Genomic DNA, 21,912 nt, shown 5'->3' with positions numbered 1-21,912 from the left:
GACTTGAACTAAAACCGATGCTTATAGTTAGGAAAAGATCAGGGTTAAAGTTAATAGAAAATGCAAGCGTTAATCGGGTTTGTAACTGGACTTTATTCCTGGGTACACTAGACTTCTTTATAATTCAGGTCTTATACTGTAGAAGTAATGCATATCAATGGAAAATGCACTATTTTTCCAATGATTTATCACCTGCTTCAACACAAACAGTGAGTTACTGGTGATTCATTGGTGCGCATAGAGAAAATAATGTTGAGCTACCTTTACTGTCTGCTGCTGCTGATAAATAACTACTCTGACTAAATCCTATATTGACACAGGTGTGAGATTATTTATATATACCCCGCAGTCATATGATACCCTGTGTTTACTAGATATATGGCACATGTGTTTGTTTGTAGGATTAATAGATTGCATATCTGCATCAGGGAAGGAATGCCTCCAATTGGTGGCAGTCCTTGATCATCAATGGCTAACATCTATGCTGACTTTTTGAATGAAGTAATTGGTCTTTAGTAGACATTTTTCACAATGCGTTGTGTCAAACAGACCAGAAAGCCTTTACTTCTGGCTAGACTTTTAGGTATAGAAACGTCCCATTTCCTGCTGTGCCTTTCCTCTTGCCATCAATGTGAAACTGGGAAATGGACTGGTACTCACAGGCAAGCTAGCATGAATACACTACACATCAATTAGTTGTTTTGAAGGCGTGATTACCAGGAGAGTTCATGCTCATCAGTTTGTCTCTCATCCATGTTCCGTTGAAGCAATTTGAACACCCCAGCCTCTTATTGATGTACTCTTCATACGCCTTACAGAGTAGTGCTTTGTTTGATGACGCGTATGTTTTTGCGATGCTTCTCACAGAGATGCTGAGAATACTTGTGCGGATGGAGGACAGGGTGTTATGACCCACTCAGCTTTGACAGTTGTGACTGCTGTGCCCAAAGAGATCAGTGTCGTGGCATTTCCTTTTAAATGTTGATTATGATTGCAACAGGGGAGACACACTAATCATTTCACCTTTTTAAGATGCTGAAGTGCAATATATGTAATTAAGATTGTCCCTAAGCATTGAACTATTGAGAAATGTGTTAGATAAATACCCAAATGTGTACATTACAAAAGTTCCCTCAACCTACACTTCGCAAAATGGTCAAATCACAACAAGATGATAATGTTGTCTTTTTTATTCTAACTCTACATACATGGCGCTCTAAATGTAATTTATTATGTTACATGTGTTAGACATGTCTTTCTTTTACCGGATGAATTACAATTGTGTGTTTAGACTGAATAGGAGGCATTTTGGTGGAAGATTAAACACATACAAATTCAATGGAAAGACAACTGCAGGCTAAGCACATTGGTTGGATATCTATAAAAAAGATGTGTACAGACATTCATGGTTTCCAGTGGCTTTGTGTACGTTTTCCCTTGGGCGTTGACAGTTGTGGGTGACACATCTCAACACCATCACATGTAAAAGCCATGAAATATGGTACAGATGTCGTTAGTGCCAAGAGGAATAATCCAAACCACTTTTGGTAATCTCCTGACTTTTCCTTTGGCGCCACCAGCAGAGTTGACAAAGAGGCCTGTTGTGAATTCCCTGTGCTGCCCAAACACTGCCTTCTAGAGCAGGGGTTCCCAAAGTAAGGGGTCGCGAGACGATTACAAAATAAAAATTGAAAATTAAAGATAATTTAAAAAAGAAATAGAATTTTTTTTAATCCATTTTTTTTTTTTATTATTATTAATAATAACGTGTGCATAGACATTTTTCAGGGGCGGACTGGCCATCTGTATAATCTCCCCGCAGCGAGGCTCCCTCCGTTGACAATCCACTAGCGCACTGCAAAAACGCCCTGTCAAATTTAAGGCCGAACGTTCTAGATATAAGCATGCTTGCACTTAAAACAAGCACATTTGGCTGCCAGTGCAGTAAGCAAATTTCACTTGATAAGATGTCTTAAAACAAGTCAGGCTGTCCGACTATCATTATAGCACATACAATCTTAAAATAAGATTAAAAAGACTAATTTCAAGCAATCTAGTTAAGCCTGTTTAATGCAAAATAAGCCTATTATCACTCAAAACTAGGGTACTTTTAGCATCAAATGACTTAAAATGAGATTTAGGGAGACGTGTGGCGCAGTGGGTAGTGCGTTGGGATCAGGGGAGCATAGGTTCAAACCCCACTGCAGTCAGCATGTCGTTGTGTCCCTGAAGACACCACAGTATTGAGTATGTAAGTCACTTTGGATAAAAGCGATAACAAGTTACATGTAATGAAATTCTTGTTTTTAGGGAGATAAATTAGAACACATGCTCTTAAAATAAGTAAACATGACAATTCTTTCAAAAAACACGTTTTTATTAAGTCAGTCCATAACAAACAGGATCATTTATTAAATGAACAAAGCTCTTCAACATGTATATATCCTCATAGAACTTACAAACATTGGACACAGAATTCAAGTTCTCTACTTGTTTGTGAATTCTGCCCATTCAGCTATTGCTTTTTTGTATGAATGAGTAAGGTCACGCTCGTGAATACTGTCCTTCAGTACCTCAGTCTGGATGACGGATAGGAGAGTAGCAACACATTTGGGGTAGGTGAGGTGGAAGGTGTAAAAACACCCCATCAGGATGAGTGGAGCCTCGTGCATCATTTCCCTAGGTAGGGTCATCAGTGGGATTTTGCCAACAGCCAGGAGGAGGTTAGTAGAGTCTAGGATGACTGGACTGGTGATGGGCCGTTTCTGGAGAAACGTATTGGGGTCCTCGGATGGCTGAGAGCAACAAAGTAGAGACAAAAAGTAGAAACAAATTAAACCTCAAGGAATATCAAGTTTTATTTCAGTTTAACTGATACTGACTCAGACTCACCTCAAGAACATGGAACAGTGCCTCACTTGCTGACCCAAGCTTTTTGGGTGGGGCAGTTGGGGAAGGAAACATTGAGGGAAGTGCCTTCATCAAAGCAATCGCTTTGTCCAGCTGAAAAACAACATGGATACATGATCAAATGCATTGTGCTTGTTTTTGTTAGGCAATTTGACTTTGACATTAAGTGTTGTGTAACTGAAAAGTAAGCACAAAAGCAAAAAAATAGTTCTGTGCAGAGCCCAAGGGAGTATAAGATAATCATGGAAAAACTATGCTGTTGGTGAACGACAGTATCCCTGAAGCGACATGAATCTTAATGTCACCTTGGGAAATTGTACATAAACTGGTGCTACTTTTTTTTTTAATTGGCCTGAATGTTGCGCTAAGACAGAGAGCGTGGGATCACCAAAATCAAACGGTTCTCCTAGGGATATTGAATGTGCACAGCGAAATGAAAGAGTGAAATAAAAACGATTGCAGTTATTGGATCAGCAAACTGAAAGTTTGGCTGGATAGTGGGGGGGCAGCGGTTGGGGTGAATTTATAATATCCCTGACACTTTCACTGCAGGGGATTATAAAAAGCACTTGTCAGTTGCACAAGGGAAAGCAAAACAATAAGGGTCACCTGTATACATGACATAAGGTAGTAGTGTTTAAACCCTCTAGTGACCACTACTACCTTATAACTACCATTTTGCCATAATTCAGTCATCAAAAAGGAGATCCTGTCCTATCAAAATAATGAAAATAAGCTAATACAATCACATCCCATGCGGCCATGAAATGGTCACCCCCAACCTATAAAACATCAGTGTTATCTATACATTATGCTTACATGTATCCAGACCCATTGGTGGCTTCAAAGACTTGTTCCACACTCCAAAGAACAGCGCATGTATGCAAAAGCTTTCCCATCTGGCTTTGATCTGGTCAGTGAAGTTCTTGTTGCCTGCCTCTAGAATTCGGCCCATCTCTACCAAAACCTGAGTGTAAAAATCAATAGAACTTTGATACAGAGAAAACAGCAAACAGATGTTAGATGTCTAAATAATTAACAAGAGATTTACCTTTTAAGAGTGACACAGTTGTGTCATCAAATCTATCCATCTCACCATGAAGAAGCATTCTGTAATTTACAGGAAAAGACGGCCACTGTCATTTTAAAAGTCAACCCCAAAAAAAATCACATTAAAAAGGCATCAGACACTAAATTGTAAAATTGCTGTGATTCACTATGAACTAGCTAGGTCGACGTTAGCTAGTCTACCACCACCCTTTGCGTTTTTAACTAACTGCTAGCTTTTAACAGATACAATTACTGAATACCAAAAGAAAACGTATGATATTAACGTCGGCTAATTTTGTGTTCCTTACAGACAGTGTATTTATCTGAGAGTAGTTAACGTTAGCTAGCTTAATTTTTACATACCCCATTAGTGAGGTTAAGGTTAGCTAGCAACACGTGCTTCGTAGTTAGCTAGCTATCTTAGCTAATTCAGCTAACAGTTAACCAATGAATGTACTAATACTTAATAAATTGAAAGCACTAATATGTTACATATGCCTATTGACTTTTATTCCTACGTTCAGTTACTAACGTTACCTTAACTGCACTTCTTGTTCGCTGTCCTGCCTCTCTGGTGAAGGTGAACTGAACAACGTGTTACATTCCGCTGGCGCTTGGCTTGTGGTGCGTTCAGGTGATCCTCGTGAAATAGGAAATTCCCCGTTTGCCATCATTTGGACACAAACAGCCATCCACTTGTAAACAATGAGGACTGAGGAGGATCTCTCGATGTAAATAATATAGTTCTGGCATTCGTTGTTTACATATGTTAGTGGATATTGTCATTGATCCAGCTTCTGACAAACACATGGTAAGTAAAGTCACACATTTTCCGACTTTATGAGAGATGACAAACACCACATGGATGCACATTCCAGGTTTTTCTTCTTTCAGGGCCAATGAGAAGCAGAGTAGGGGCGGGTCTTCGCATAATTAAATAATGCAGCAAGCGCCAAATTCGCACACACCTCTGAGAGCAATCGTTATAGTCGTCCACATCTGATGAAGTGTGTGAAAATTCAAGTCAAAGATATTGTGATATTTTTTTTTGTTATCCATATCGCTCAGCCATACTTGGTGTGTTAAGCTGTTCATGTTTAAATGTGTAATGTGGCATGGATTGTTTGAACATGTGTGGTGTGATAAATGCACCATAATCTCAGAAATTAAGATATTGTTCTTTGTCCAGTATTGCTTATGCCATAGATCAGTGATTCTCAAACTTTTTTCAATAATGTACCCCCTTTGAAAAAAAAATGCAGCCATGTACTCCCTGATCAGCGCAAAAACTATTTGTTAGGGAAGAAATGCCTATATAAAGAGGTACGGTGCTGCACCATCGGTGTCTGATTTATTAAAACAACAACCTTGTAACTGAGAAATACTTAAATGCTACATTTCAAATGTTTACAATTCATCACTAAATTCATGGCAAACCAATTTTAACATCATGCAATAACACTAAGACGACATTAGTTGCATTGAACTGATCTTTTTAATAAGTTGTAGGCCTACTTACAATGTAGTGAAACATGGGCTTGTGCTTCACTGAGGACCTTTGTCATGCTGACAGGGAGGCCACTGCAGTTATTACACTTCGCGTTTTGAAATATGTGTAACACTGTTAATATAAATGCTCAAACTTCCTTACTTTTCCTAAAATTGGTATTTTTTTTTTTTTCAATTAACATAAAAATAAATCTCACGTACCCCCTGCAGTACTCCAACGTACCCCTAGGGGTCCGCGTACCCCCATTTGAGAACCACTGCCATAGATAATAAGAGACCAGATAACAGGGGAAAGAGACGTTGCTTGAAGGAAGAGGGAGGGGGTACTGAGTAGCTGGCAGCCCCTCCCAACAGTGTCCTCACTGCTCAGGGACCCCCACCGTGTTACCAGTTCCAGGGCAGTAACAGAGTAGAGATTGCACACCTACCTCAAGAGTCAATGTCATGCATATTATCAGTTATTCTGGTCCATATCCTTTAGGAGAGTGTTATGATGATTATCAGTTCATTTTTTGATTATCATTAAAATAGATGTTAATTCTTGTTTGAATTGTGTCTTTTACTGTCTTTACCAGCTGGGAAAATAACTTATGTTAACCACAAAGCTGATGCTTGAATTTAATTTTTTTTTCTTCTTGCCATACTAGTGCTTAAAATAAGGCTTTTTAGCCTTGAATTGGATGTTTTATAGACAGGTCCCTTGTTTCTAGTTAAACATAACTAAAATAAAGACAAAGTTGCTTATCAAGACAAGGCAAGTAACATTTACTTGAATTAAGTCAAAAAATCTTCCATAGAAAGCACTAGATAAGCTATTTAAACTCAAATCAAGACAAACTAGATTTAGAATCTACATTTAAGATTATTACACTTGGTTAGATCTGCAGTTTTTTCAGTGCGCAGTGTTTCTCAAATGTTTTCACGAGCATTGTCCACATCGAGACGGCTAAATGTAACCACACGTCGGAAGCACGTTCTCTCCGCCATCTCCTCCGTGTGTGTATGTTGCATGCATGTAGCAGCTGCGTGTGTGTGTAAACTGCCCCGCCCCCTCGCAAGCAGGCGGGGGAGAGATCTCTCGTCTGAATTGGGAAGATAATTATTTTATAATTAATTAAACTATTAAGTGACAAACATTCAAAAAAATGCCAAAGGAACTCACGAGTGTTAAAAATGCTGATACATTTTATATTTTATAATATCGTTACAGAAATCGTCTCCAGATAAAAAAAACTGTGGGCGCCACCGCAGCAGCACGTCTTGATGCAGCTTCCGCCCCTCTGTCTCTGTCTCTGCCTCAGCCTCTGCCTACAGCCAAGGCCCACCAGCTCCAAGACGTCCAAAGACGGGTCCCTGGCTGATCACGACAGGTGTGTAAGAATTTACTGAGTTTAACCCTTTACATAAATGTCTTTAAAAAATCCTGTGGTAACTAGCATTTGAATTAGGATTTGAATTAGGCTATGAGGACAAACATTCCAAAAAGAGTGAAATTGCCCCGCCCTTATCATGTGTTAATTAGTGCTGGGGGGGAAACGATTATTTTGAAAACGATTTTATCGACTAATCTAACGATTATTTTCTGTTGTTCGATTAATAAAAAAACATAATGTATCTCAAATAAATACCAACAAATTCTTAATAATATTTTTTTTTTTATTATTGCACAGCAAAATAAGAAATATAGAATAAAATTATACAAAATAAAAAGACCAGCCTGTTTACTCTTACAGTCCAACAAAAAATCTCTACAAAATTACAAAAGATACAAAATGTAGTGCAAAAACAAACACTGTGGCCATGCACAGTACAGACATTCCTGAGTGTTTAACACAATATAACAGTCCCAACACAGGACCTGATTCACAATGAAACTGACTCTCTCAACTACTATGCTGGCTTTTATTTGCCAGCTATGGCAAAGGCCTCATGTCTTTGACGATCACCTGTAAGATAAAAAACAAATATTATTATTATTATTATTATTATTAATAACAACACAGCACCTTTCATAGAGCTATGTTGCTTACAGTGTAAGAAGCTTAATTATTACACAATCCAAACAAGGACACAAATAAAAAGGCCAAGTGAAGAAACACCTCAAAACTAGCTAATAAATCAGGACACAATAAATGGGATCAGGACAGCCATTCCCTCCTAAAAGATGCTCAAAGGAAGCAAATAATTACGTACTCAAGATTCTTTTGCTGAGTTTGGCTGCCTTCTGTGGAGTGCATTGTGGCTCTTTCCCAAGATAGCAAGGTGGTTTGCTTTGTCCTATAAAACACAACAGCAATGAACAATGGAACAACAGCTATGACAGTGGGGCATATTAAATCTACTCTTAAACTCATTGCAGTGCTATGGTATAATTAGCTTACTTGAAGGCTAAAGTGGTTAGCCTACTTTTAAGTCCAACAATGCATTTCATGTTTATCTAAAAGCTTGTAGAGTACTATATCTACACAGTGAAAATGTTTGGTAGTGCAACTCATATGAGCACACTTGGATGTGCTGGTGCTCATTTTAATGTTTTCAATGCTCATAAAAACATTAATTAATTCATGACAACTGCGCACCAGTTTACGTGCAGCCCTGGCCTGGACATTGCTTGGCTCCGTTAGTTGACATACATTGATACTATAAGCTGACTAACGTTAGTCTAATGTTATGTTTGACTCGTAAACGACCACAACATGAGTTAGCTGTCTGTGCAGTTTGTTCGTTCCGGGTTAGTAGCAGCTAGATAGCGGTGTTCTGCAGACATAAACTAGCTACCATTCCAGCCAACATGAAATGCTGACAAACGTTAACACACAGCTGGCGCCGCTGTAAGTAGCTAACATTAACTACTAACCTATGCTACTAACCAACCAAGCACGAACAAACCGCACGGAGAGCTATAATATAGTTAGCACTACCGAAGTGCACAGAACTCAAGCTGCACAACACACTACACAAACGTGGAATTAATTTAGCCAAAGTTAGTACTTACTTATCATTGTTCCCTTCACGAGAGACAAGGGGGTGCCTCCGCTTTAAATACTCCAACATCGCTGTTGTGCTAGTGTGGTATGCCAACTCCATTTGGCAAAGACTGCAAATAACAATGCCTTTGCGTTTTGGACTAAATTTAAAGTATTCCCATGCTTTTGAAGACCTAGGGCGAGATGTTTTGTTTGGGGGCTTTTTGCAGGGCTTCGTGCGCAATCCCGTGAGGAGGAGGTGGTAGCCGTTTCATAATAGTGTTTAAATTGCGATTGCGAACTGCTTGTTGTTGTTTTGGGTGACCCACGTGTGTGTGGCAATGCATCGATGAGGAAATATGTCGTGGACGATATTTTGAATCACATTTTATTTTTTAATATCTTTACAGGAAAAGGATACACCAGCTGGAGGAGACGGAGACAGTAAAGGCGATGGAGAAGTCTTACAAGAGCCTGAAGAAGAGGATGTGCACACTGGAGGATGGTGGGCCTGCCAAACAGCCCGCAGCCGTCGATGCAGCTCCAGAGGAGATGTGCAACGGGCAGACCATCACGTCACTGGAGGCCAGTGTCTCCCATTTGGCTGCGGGGGAAAAGGACCTGCTGGAGGTTGTTAAGATCCTGGCCCTGAAGGTCTTCAGCGCAGATGAATTCCGCACTCACTCGCTGACGGGGAAGAAGACCTGCAAGGTGGCGCCCGGTGACCCGAGACCTGCCCTCGACCAGGCTCGCTTCCAGCAGCTGGAGCAGCAGGTCAGGAAGAGGTGTGGGGTCTCCCACAGCACCTTCATGGGGAAGGTACAAAACCTTCAAAAGGCACTGAGGAAAAAACCTGCCAGTGTCTGAGGAGGGTGGTCCGAGTCTCCAGACTCGCCCCACTGAGTGTCAAGAACTGTGCTTCCAATAGTAATTTTAGTGCTCCACATGTATACATGTATGTTTGCATGTTTGTTTTGTTTGTTTGTTAATTACATGGTGAATAAAGTTCCATTGTGATTGACATAATTGTTGTTTTCTATGGTTGCCATTTTTGACCCACAGTCAATGGTTCATGAACAGTTAATGTACATTGTACATGAACAGTTCATGAACAGTTCATAGCCAGCCATTGAATTATATTCAGTGACTGGGTATGAACTGTTCATGAAGTTGTTATGAACAGTTCTTGATATGTTCATGAACCATGGTTAATTCATGAACAATTCTTGAAATGTTCTTGGTTGAATACTGAATATCCCTACACTCGCTGAAAACTCCATTTCATGAATTGTTCATGAACCTGCCTAAAACCATATTCCATGAATTGTTCATGAACCATTCCAGAACAGGAGTTTCATGAGTAGTTCATGAACTGCCCTAGTGCCATTTAATGTTCATGGAACTTTCATGAACAGTTCATCAACTTTGTTATGAGCTGTTTATGAGCTGTTCATGAATATGGTTCACTAATATTCCATGAACTTTTCATGACAAGTTCATGAACAGTTCACTATCATCTCACCGGGGTGAGCTGCTCTTCCTTCCGGGAAAAGATTGTCCCACTCTTGACCTAACAATCAACATCGGCACCTCAGTTGTTTCCCCGACTCAGACTGCAAGGAATCTGGGTGTGACCCTAGATAACAACCTGTCTCACTGCAAACATCGCTGCTACAACCCGTTGCTGCAGATACACGCTTACAACATCAGGAAGATACGTCCCCAGTGACACAGAAAGCGACTCAGGTTCTGGTCCAGGCTCTCGTCATCTCACACCTAGACTACTGCAACTCCCTCCTGGCTGGTCTACCTGCATGTGCCATCCGACCTCTGCAGCTCATCCAGAATGCAGCGGCTCGTCTGATCTTCAACCTTCCTAAATTTTCCCACACTACTCCGCTCCTACGCTCGCTTCACTGGCTTCCGGTAACTGCTAGAATCCACTTCAAGACACTGGTACTTCCTTAACTGGTGGATATATCGAGTTGCTGCGTGGTGGGGTGGGGGTTGAGACGCAGTGGAGACGCTGCGCACAGCTGATCGACAGCTGGAACACAAACCACCAAATACAAAAACATAATTCAGATCCAGTCGTCATGACTCCACTCCGGAGGGATTCCCGATCATTTCTTACAGTTTCTCATCAAGGGGGGTCTCCTGTCCCCGGCACAAACACACTGCCTGAGGAAGATTAGGCTATGTGTGCTATTAACGAAGCACTTTTATACTAATAAAGGACTGGCTTACCTAAAGCCAGTTGAGTAGCACTTGAAATGTTTGGCTCTATGAAACCTGATGTACTTATATGATTCTGTTTTCTTCAAGGTTGTGTCTTCCTGGTCGAATGTACTTATTGTAAGTCGCTTTGGATAAAAGCGTCAGCTAAATGCAATGTAATGTAATGTAATGTAATGTGTATTGTTTCTGTCATGAACCTTTTTCGGACCACTTATTTATTTATTTTGGTGACGATCCGACCTCCATGCTGCTACTCTGGTTCAAACTGCATCCACCAAACAATATGATTTATCTCCACCTCCCCGAAATAACCAAAATCTGACACGGTGTGAGATGTCTTTTTTAGCTGTTCTGTAGTCATTTCCTGCGATCTTCTTCATAAAGTCAGTCAGAATGAATGAATGGGCGTTTCTTTGACTATTTATAGGCAAATATGGGCGTTACGTGAAGCCCGCAAAAGCTGCACCGCATTTCGAGTCGATTGTGATTTATAAAGGGAAACCGGCGTAGGAAGTGCTGTACGTACTTTCCTCGCCGGTACGCAATGTTTGGTGAATCGGGAAATGTCGGAACATTTCTGTACCTATTTTTTGGATTTCTACTACGTAAGCAACCTTCCCACGTGAATCCTACGCAGGCGTTATAAATGAGGCCCCATAACTCCTTTATTTGAGACTCTTAAGTGGTCAACATATTCAAGCCAGCAAAATAACAGTCAAATTCATTTCAAGGCCCTCTTCTGCTTTTTGAGGTTTTCCCTTCCCTGTAGTTTGTTATATAGGTTTTAGTGCATGTAAATGGTCTGCAAAGGCAAACATCCCAAAGTTTCTCTCCCACAAACTCCCCCCTGCCTGAAACGCCTCCATCTAACTCCTTTCTTTACTTCCATTACATAATGACTTCACTTTGTAACACTCGTGCTTCTATTAGCTAGCGCTCCAACACATTTTACGTGACAAGCTAAGGGGCGGGTCATATCTAAGCGGTTGACTAATCGACTAGACTGGGCTCTGGTTTCAGACAGAGGGGGAAAAGAGGTGCCGCAGCATGAGTAAACAATTCAATCATATATCACTTATATTGTAGGTTGCAGTCATGGGTATATGAATATTGCCAATTCAAATTCACAACCTGAAAAATGGTATTAGGCGAGGTCCAGTTGTTTACTTTCAATAGTGGTGCTGATCAGAAATGAACCAAAAAGAGAGCTGATACAAATAAGGGCTGATCATGTGTAAGCTATGTAAATTCAGTCTTTCTGAAAGGTTGTCTCGATGCTACCTTCATCCACTATCACTGCCATTGTATCCATCTCTCTTCCTCCTTGTCCACAATAGACCTCCATTGCCTTGCCTTTGAACTAAGGGGCCATTAGTGTATTACAAAGCTGTTCCACTCAGGCCTTTCTTACAGGCAGCTGTGTCTCAATACGCTCCCAGCCGCTGCTTTGATGCCTGATTCCGGATTATTCTCCTTTCACTCTAAACACATTTTCCATTTTAATGCATTTTTCCTTACTTTAACACTTTTATTTTCCCCGGGCAGGCTGAGGCATGGGCTGTTTGAGCCCAGCGTATTGATTGTTGTGGGGAATTTGATGCCTACAGACTTGCTGTTCTCCTCTCCTCTCTTCTCCAACCCTGGGGGAGTTTTAAATGGAAACACATTACTATGAATCACACAGCAGGGAGATCCATGATTGATAGCATTGCTTACCATTTACTAGTCACTGTCTGGAGATAAGCCCTGAATTTATGGAGTATTGGAAATCCTTGCCGGTGCTACACGCGCATTAGAGTGAGGAACGGCTCCCCCCACGCTGCCACTGGAGTCACCTGGTTAACAGCTTAAGTGGAAAGCAAGGAGCCCATTTTCTTGTTTATGAAAAATAATATTTAGTGGGGTTTTTTCCCGGGTGTTACTGTAAATGGAATGGGGGAAATGCCTGGAGGGTAGTGTGTGTGTGTGTGTGTGTGTGTGTGTGTGTGTGTGTGTGTGTGTGTGTGTGTGTGTGTGTGTGTGTGTGTGTGTGTGTGTGTGTTTATAGTGTATGGTCATTTGCTTTTACCTCTCCCTCCAACTCATTCTAAGTGCATCTCGGTAAAGCATTTGCTGACAGGCCACTGTGACTCCGCTTACCTTAAAAATCGCTGTTGCAAATCAGTTAAGGTAAATGGACTGAGGCCAACCACTGGTGCTTTGTGTGTGGGGGTTTACTTTATTGAAATTCATCATCATCAAAGGATGTGGTGAGTTTTCATATGTCAAAAGCGACTTAAAAAGTACTTCAGGACTTTTTATGATGCAAGTCCAGCTAATGGACGAGCGTTTTGTACCTTATAACTGCTTTTAGATGTTAGTTTTATTACCTCATATCCAAGTTATAGACCTTTTAGTTTCTCAACCTCCGCCAGACCTCAGTGTTGTGGTCGTTTCATCTGACAGAAATGTTTTTAGTTGAATCATTCCAGCTGTCTTTATAGGCACTGCAGCCCTCATTTTACTCCACACCATGTGCATAAACACTGCCTGAAGCATATTTCTACTCTTTTTGGGCATTGAACACTGCCAAAAGCTGTTGACCTATACTCAATACTGTGCCTGAATGCATCCTGTGTAGACACCATCTAGGAAGCAGTTATTAGAATGTTTCTTTTCTACAGAATCAGCTAACAGCCCCATGTTCTTGTGCTTTAGAAAAACATTGACATTCCAAAGTATTTGGCTTAGATCAGGTTCTATACTGAATACGTTTATAGAACTCAATTTTGACATCCACAAAGAGCCTACAAACCTTAGATGCAATACCTTTGATGAGCGCAGTTTTTCAATTCAGCACCTGCTAGAAACCTTAAGTTTTCCTTCGAAAGACCCACATTTCTAGGGCTGTTAAATTGTATTTTGTTAGTCGATTGGTTTGATGATAAGCTTTAGTTTGACCAGATTCTTGTTGGTCTGACAAATCAAGTGTAACTTTATTAAAGACTTTTATGTCTCAGGTAAGGCAAACTTCATATACATGTTCATCCTACCACTGCATTTCAGAACAGTTTGTTACCTGGCTCTGTTAGCTCCATTGTGGTTAATGTAATGGCGTTTTTTAAAAGATTGACAGTGGTGTTGGGCAGGCAGCCAGCGGGATGCACCGCGGGCCACGTGATCCGTTTCATCATATTAACATCCTGCTGCACTGTGACCAAACATTTGATCCGTGCACGCTCATATTCAACAAGTCATTGTACATCTACATTGTGCCAGCACATTGCGGGCTATTCCGGTGGTCCGGGGCCCCATTACAGGGACATGACTTAATTCTCCTTGACACAAAGCCAATTCAGGGAGTGATTGTTTCACAGGTTCATCCTGTCCCCCCACGAAGTGTGTGGATGGTGGGGGTGGTGATGAGGTACGGGGGGGGGGGGGGGGGGGAATTAGGAGTGGAAAGACCATGGCTGAGGGGGAAAATAGCTGTCAGCCTGTGTGGAGGGATGAAGAGGAGCCAGTAAAGCCCATCACTTCTGCTCCCTGAGAGACTTATTACCGAGGCAGGCCGGGGCATGAGCTGGTAATTCATTTGGAGAGAGCAGATATTGGTTTTGATGCACCAGAGACTGACAACAGTGGCTGTCAGCCGCATGCGCATGCACGCTCTGTGGGAAAAAACAGGGAAAGGTTGGAGAGGGAAATGACAGAGGAGCGGAAGGCAAGGTAAAGAAGAGGATGACAGAAGCGCCTTCGCTCTCGCTCGCAGCTAACGTCAAAGCAAAGATACCCCATGGCGATGCATATTTATGCCTCCTCTCTTGTCCCTGGCCCTCCTGCTCCTCTGCGGCTCCATACACTCATCTCTCCTTCTCTTTAACACTGCATCTCAGCCTTCTCCTTCCCTCTTTTCATGTCTTCTATGTGTCATTCAAAGCCGCTCTTTTCTTCACTACTCTGTGTGGGACATTTATTTTATGTTGCAATATGGAAACAGGCCTGGTTCAGGGTTGAAATGACATAAGAGGAAGCACATAATTGGGGCTCTTACTCATGAAAATCTACTGTTGGGTCAGGACTGATGACACATTCTGGACTGTTTGGTTGCGATTGAAGAAGAATGAAATAGGAAAGGAGAGATATAAATAAGTTTATATTATTTATTAGCTGATGTAACTGAAGGTTTTTCAGGAGGTTCAAGACGTCTTAGAAAAGCTTTACAAATATTATGCTTTGCAGTTTCTGAGGTTCTGCGGAACAAAAACAACTACATTGATTAAAGGGGCCCTATTATTCTCATTTTCAGGTTCATATTTGTTTTTTTGTGCCTCTACTGTGACATATTTACATGCTCTAATGTTTGAAAAGTGTTAGTTTATTTTCTCATACTGCAGCACTTTCAATTGCCTTGTGTTGAAATGTCCTATAAATATAAACTCGCCTTGCCTTGAGAGTAAGGACGTTCTTTTAGGGTGTGAGAGAGGGGTGGTGGATGTGTCAAACCCAGAGGACCAATGTTTATTTCCCATGTGAAACCAAAATACCTTATGTCACATGACTTTATTTGGCCGAATCGTAAGACATTACGTCAGTAGCTTAGGTTACGTAGAAAACCATACTTATTTTAACCCAAGCAATGATCTTTTCTTCCAAACCAAACCGAGTGATTTCGTTATCGAATCAATCAATATTATACATTTGTCACAAGGGGCTTCACAGCATAGCCCATATAACCAAATAACACCCTCTGTCCTCAGACCATTGCATCATACAAGGAAAAAAACTCCTTGAGCAACCCCACAAAAATGTCAGAAAACTCGGGGAGAGTAACAGATGACACATGCAATAGGTGTGTGTGTGTGTGTGTGTGTGTGTGTGTGTGGCTTAACACATTTTATAAATGTATAAAATATACAATCTATCACAATCACAAAATGAATAATGTGAATGTGTACAAAGCAATGGATCCACCAACAGCATAGATCGTTCTCTAGACTTTGTGTTATATAAATGATACTATGTCTAAACTGGTAACACTACCTTTTATATAAAAGCAACGTTGTTGCTAATTCAAACAGCACACAGACATGTACAACTTTATATTGATGTAATAAGTGCATGTCTGAAAGGACCGTCTGTCTGTTATAATGGGCGTCTTGCAAGAAGTATTAAAAGCAAATACATCTTGTTTTCTTTGCAGGCACAATTTGTTCTTATTTTGTTGGTGTCTGGGATTCACACATTAGTATTTTCCTCTGAGGTAAGAGAAAGTGATTCAGAGCACTCAAGAGAAGTCTTATGTTCACAGTACAAAAAGTTGTCAAATGCAACACAAGTTTTAAATCCAAGGACCGGAAAAAAATACTTGTGTTGCATTGATTCAAATTCACTCCCTCTGATGACATTGCTTTTGTTTTAATGTGTTCATAGTGACTTCATTATCACTCGTGCTTCTATTGGCTTGCTCTCGAAAACATTGTAAGTGATTTCCGACACATCTCTAAGTGGTTGACCAATCACAACAGAGCTGGCCAGCTAACCAATCAGAGCAGACTGGGCTCTGGTTTCAGACAGAGGGTGAAAAGAGGTGCTGCAGCACAGGCAGTATGAGAAACATAAAGAGCTTTTTGAACATTAAAGCATGGAGACATGTCACAGTAGAGACACTACATACTGATATACACCTGAACATCAGCAGGAGAGGACTCTTTAAAGTAGAGACACTACATACTGATATACACCTGAACATCAGAAGGAGAGGACTCTTTAAAGTAGAGACTACATACTGATATACACCTGAACATCAGCAGGAAAGGACTCTTTAAAGTAGAGACACTACATACTGATATACACCTGGACATCAGCAGGAGAGGACTCTTTAAAGTAGAGACACTACATACTGATATACACCTGAACATCAGCAGGAAAGGACTCTTTAAAGTAGAGACACTACATACTGATATACACCTGAACATCAGCAGGAAAGGACTCTTTAAAGTAGAGACACTACATACTGATATACACCTGAACATCAGCAGGAGAGGACTCTTTAAAGTAGAGACACTACATACTGATATACACCTGAACATCAGCAGGAAAGGACTCTTTAAAGTAGAGACTACATACTGATATACACCTGAACATCAGCAGGAAAGGACTCTTTAAAGTAGAGACACTACATACTGATATACACCTGGACATCAGCAGGAGAGGACTCTTTAAAGTAGAGACTCTACATACTGATATACACCTGAACATCAGCAGGAGAGGACTCTTTAAAGTAGAGACACTACATAGTGATATACACCTGAACATCAGCAGGAGAGGACTCTTTAAAGTAGAGACACAACATACTGATATACACCTGAACATCAGCAGGAGAGGACTCTTTAAAGTAGAGACACTACATACTGATATACACCTGGACATCAGCAGGAGAGGACTCTTTAAAGTAGAGACACTACATACTGATATACACCTGAACATCAGCAGGAGAGGACTCTTCAAAGTAGAGACACTACATACTGATATACACCTGAACATCAGCAGGAGAGGACTCTTTAAAGTAGAGACACTACTTACTGATATACACCTGAACATCAGCAGGAGAGGGCTCTTTAAAGTAGAGACACTACATACTGATATACACCTGAACATCAGCAGGAGAGGACTCTTTAAAGTAGAGACACTACATACTGATATACACCTGGACATCAGCAGGAGAGGACTCTTTAAAGTAGAGACACTACATACTGATATACACCTGAACATCAGCAGGAGAGGACTCTTCAAAGTAGATACACTACTTACTGATATACACCTGAACATCAGCAGGAGAGGACTCTTTAAAGTAGAGACACTACATACTGATATACACCTGGACATCAGCAGGAGAAGACTCTTTAAAGTAGAGACACTACGTACTGATATACACCTGAACATCAGCAGGAGAGGACTCTTTAAAGTAGAGACACTACATACTGATATGAACCTGAACATCAGCAGGAGAGGACTCTTTAAAGTAGAGACACTACATAATGATATACACCTGAACATCAGCAGGAGAGGACTCTTTAAAGTAGATACACTACATACTGATATACACCTGGACATCAGCAGGAGAGGACTCTTTAAAGTAGATACACTACATACTGATATACACCTGGACATCAGCAGGAGAGGAACCTGAAAATGACCATAATAGGTCCTCCTTAAGACATTTATTAGGACAATAATCGTTCTTTTAACAGTTGGTTTCATAATTCAGCAGCATTTTACACATTTATGTCTGTAAAAAAGACTTCACACATTCATTCTCTCAATCCCTTAAGGGTAGCAGGGTCGGCGTCATGGGGGGTCATTCGCGGGCCATGCCCCCCCAAATGAGTCACTGTGCCCCCCCAACGCACGGTGGGGCAAGCCTTGCCACTTTGCCGTTTAAAAAAAAAAATCATATAAGTGAAAACGTTTCCACTAAAGGTTTTTTGTGTGAAATACGTCAGAAATAAAGAATACAAATATAAAACACAGCCTGAGGTGTGCTCACTGCTGCTCTCTGATTGGTGTGTTGCTTGACCAATGACCCCCGACCTTTGTTTTGTTATCATTACGTGGCTGTGTGTTTAGATGAAAGCCCGGTGGCGATCTGTTCATCTGTTACACTGATTATACAGTAAAGCCATCGAAAATAATATGATATACAGTACAGTACAAATACATGGGTCTCTGTGTTTTATTCAAACTCGGCTCTGTGTGTGTGTGGCACGAGCGCATTTTGTGAGTGCGCAAGTGGTAACGTGGAATGTTGTTGTTAGCATCTGGTTAGCTAGCTATGCTAACGGATATAAAGAGCTGTTTCTACACCAAGGTGGAGGACAGTCCTCTCCTGTCAGACTGAGAGGATCGTATAACCTCAGCTCAGTGAGGTAAGGACTCTCTCAGTGTTTAGATAGTTCACTTTAGTGTTGGTTATCTCAGTGGGTCTCAAACGGTTTGGTCACCATTTATGTAAACCAGTATTTGCGAGGAATACCTTTATATGATCATTATAGTTATTAAAGAATAAGAGAATAAATGAAAAACGGGTATGAAATACTATAGGACAGTAACACAAGAATACAGTTTAAAAGGGGAGTGATTAGTAAAATATTCATAAAGAAAAAGTAAATCTGTGTACAGTTCTGTTTCATATGGATGCTGAGAGATGTATCCATAGATCTCTTCATGTTGCTCTCAAAGTGCACCAGATTGATGCATTTAACTTCAATATTTTTAAAATAATCTTCCCGGGGGAGCATGCCCCCAGACCCTCCTAGTGGAGGTTAGGTCGACCCCCACCTAAAACATGTTCACATGGATAGGATACTAAATACATTTGCACACTTTTTGTATGGTGGCCTATGTCCATATGTTTCTGTTTTGGTGGTCGTGCCACAACCGTGCATGTATGCACAAGTCATAGGTGCGCTATACAATAGCACTACACCCTGCAATGTGTGTGAAAGACAATAGACTTTACAGCATGTTTTTTGAAGTTGCGTTGGTGTTTGTGTGTTGGTTGTTGACGGCAGTGTGTGCCCCCCCTTTGTAAATGATTTCCCCCTCATTCGATTTGTTCTAGAGCCGACCCTGAAGGGTAGGACTGTTTCCCAGAATGCATTGGGAAGGTAGACAGCCAGACTCCCAGGACAGGTCAGCAACTCATCACATGGCTAAACTTGTTCTTTAAATGAAAAACAAAATATTTCCTCTCAGATCTAAATGACCTGGTTTCAGTTAGTTTGACGTGGAGCATTCCAGGGGAACATTTCCTCAAACTGTCCTTCGCACAATCTAAATTCAATCCCAAAACTCTGCTTGATCTCTGTCTCTGCCTCCTTCTGTCTCGTTCCTTTCTTTCCTAAATTGTGCATTTAACACAGGGTCCTATGGTAGCGGTTAAACTAGGTCCTCGGCTTCAAATAGCAGCCCATTGTTTCCCAGGGGCCCGCAGCCGAGAAAAGGCCAAGAGAAACGGAGAGACACACTCGGCGGGAGAGGGAGTGGGAGATAGAGGGCGAATTGTTTGATGAAAATTCATATTTGTCATTTGGTGCGGCAGACAATGCCCTGTGGACACATACAGTACGACGGGGCATTGTTTGAATCCATTTTCTTTTGAAGATATCACAGGGTACCTGAGTTTCCACTGCAGTTCTTGGGTACCGTGTGTGTGCACATTTTCTTTGATGTGCTTTGGGACTGCTGGCTATTTCCTACTTTGTTTCAATTCATTTCCAGGCCTTATTGTTCACAGTATTGTGTGATGTCATGGGTGGTAGCTTTTGTATGTGTGTCTGAGTGATTTAATGACCTTGAAAGGGCAAATGCAGAAGAAACGGCCTCATTTCCATCTCATCGTCCATTTGTCCTTTCTCATTCGGCCATGAATCTAAAGCAATCTTCTTTTGTCGCCATATTTTGCTACTAATTCCAGCATTGTATTTGTGAGATTGTGGCACAATAGCTGTGAAGGTTGTCCAGTGTGCTGGCTTTAGGGGAATATATTAGAAAAAATAGAATATCATATACGTAGATATGTTTTTAGTAAGGTGTACGATCACCTGAAACATTAATCATTGTTTCATTCGCTTAGAATTAACCAGCCATGTCTCTTCAGTAGCCAAGAAGCAAGCTCTGGTTCTAGAGGTCCTTTCACATTTTTACCTGATTACCTGAAGACCACCATAGTCAAGCAAAGAGTATTCAGTTGGTTGCTTGCAAGCTTGTAAGAGCCATTCTGACAAACACCTTACAAAGAAAAGGGTCTTGTCAAAGAAGAGTGAAATACAGAACAACATTATGTAATGATAAATTATGTGCTTTAGTTGAAAAAAGCTCATGATAGCATGTGATACACTCTTATATAAAAACAGACAACCCTGTGTGATAAAGAGGAGATACAAAAACTATACAATAACAACAACTTTAATTACAAAACCACTTGATTTAAGAATATTTAAGAAGCATGCATAATATCAATTTTAATGTTACAAGCATTTAAACAAAAGGCCTGTGTGCAGGACTCAACAGGAGAATCTACAGTTTGTGTTGTGGTTGAGGGAACAATTAATCCACTCATGAACATTTGTATACCTCTCAACCTGCTTCCATAGGAAATTAATGAATAAGTAAATAGGGGTGCGCTTCACAGCAGCAAACCTTAATAGAATGTGCTTTTACTAACACTCCTAAGTGTCATATGCTTACTACTTCACAAACACAGTAGTAAGCATATGACACATCTGGAGAGCTTGATTTTGTTCAACTCAACCAGGCTTCTGTACATTTGTCAAGTAATTGTTGGAAAACACCAAAGCTTGTATACAGCATTCGGTATCATTTACAAATGACTCCATGTTATATTACTCATTTAACCTTGAAGATAATGTCAGCTTCAGATCATTGACAACCCTCAATGCACATTCATTTGTTGGGTCACCAAAGAACAAAACAAAAGACGTGTTCCTCTAAGAAATGTTTTGGATGATTGGAGTCTAAATTATATTTCTCCATTTGTTACTACTTTGAGACATTACTTCTCTACTTGACACAGCCAACAGACCTGTCTATTGTTAGGCCTTCTTAATGTGAAATAGCATGAAAAGTACAGGCACTACTACGTTAGGTCATACTATATGATGAGGATGATGCCATTCCATTTTTTGGTGTCCAGTACATCCATGTTAGTGAGCCCGCATGATCACTACCAAATATCTGGAGCGCTAACATCTAAACAGCCATTGTTGTAGTTCATATTTTTACACATTTTTAAAGCTAGGCTAAATGAAATGCTTGTTGATTCTATGGGCACTTGTAAATGTCTATAACTATGTAAATGTATCCTGTAAATATAATGTATGATGTCCTTTATTGTTTTATGTTTCATGTGGAACCTATATGCTGCAGGTCTCCCTTGAAAAAGAGATCTTTGATCTCAATGGGACCAATCTCGTTAAATAAAGGTTTGAAATTAAATGAAATGAATTTAAGTTGTATGCTTGAAGCAGGATTGTTAAAATGAAAAAAAAGATAAATTGGCTGTGACCAGCTGTTCATATACTACACCTATTTCAAATCTCTCCTCTGTTCCGTGATGCATTTCGCAGCTCAACATCCCATAATGCCATCCTGCCTCACTGATTTCTGAGAGTAGCATAGTCGCCTTTAAACAGGGGTTGCCCTGGAGACTACAGCAGTGCCACTGGAAGCAATCCCT

At 40.6% G+C, this 21,912-nt stretch overlaps 1 protein-coding gene across 1 annotated transcript in view; it reads left to right on the top strand.

The window, feature by feature from the left end:
• LOC117545952 (inactive N-acetylated-alpha-linked acidic dipeptidase-like protein 2) overlaps positions 1-21,912 on the top strand; it is a 1,067,198-nt gene that overhangs the window by 66,930 nt on the left and 978,356 nt on the right. The gene's annotated exons all lie outside the window — the stretch shown is intronic.

Source organism: Gymnodraco acuticeps, unplaced genomic scaffold (genome assembly GCF_902827175.1).
Source record: "Gymnodraco acuticeps unplaced genomic scaffold, fGymAcu1.1, whole genome shotgun sequence".
Classification (NCBI taxonomy): Eukaryota; Metazoa; Chordata; class Actinopteri; order Perciformes; family Bathydraconidae; genus Gymnodraco; species Gymnodraco acuticeps.
Note: the sequence above shows the minus strand (reverse complement) of the source record. Positions and strands in the feature narration are given on the sequence as shown.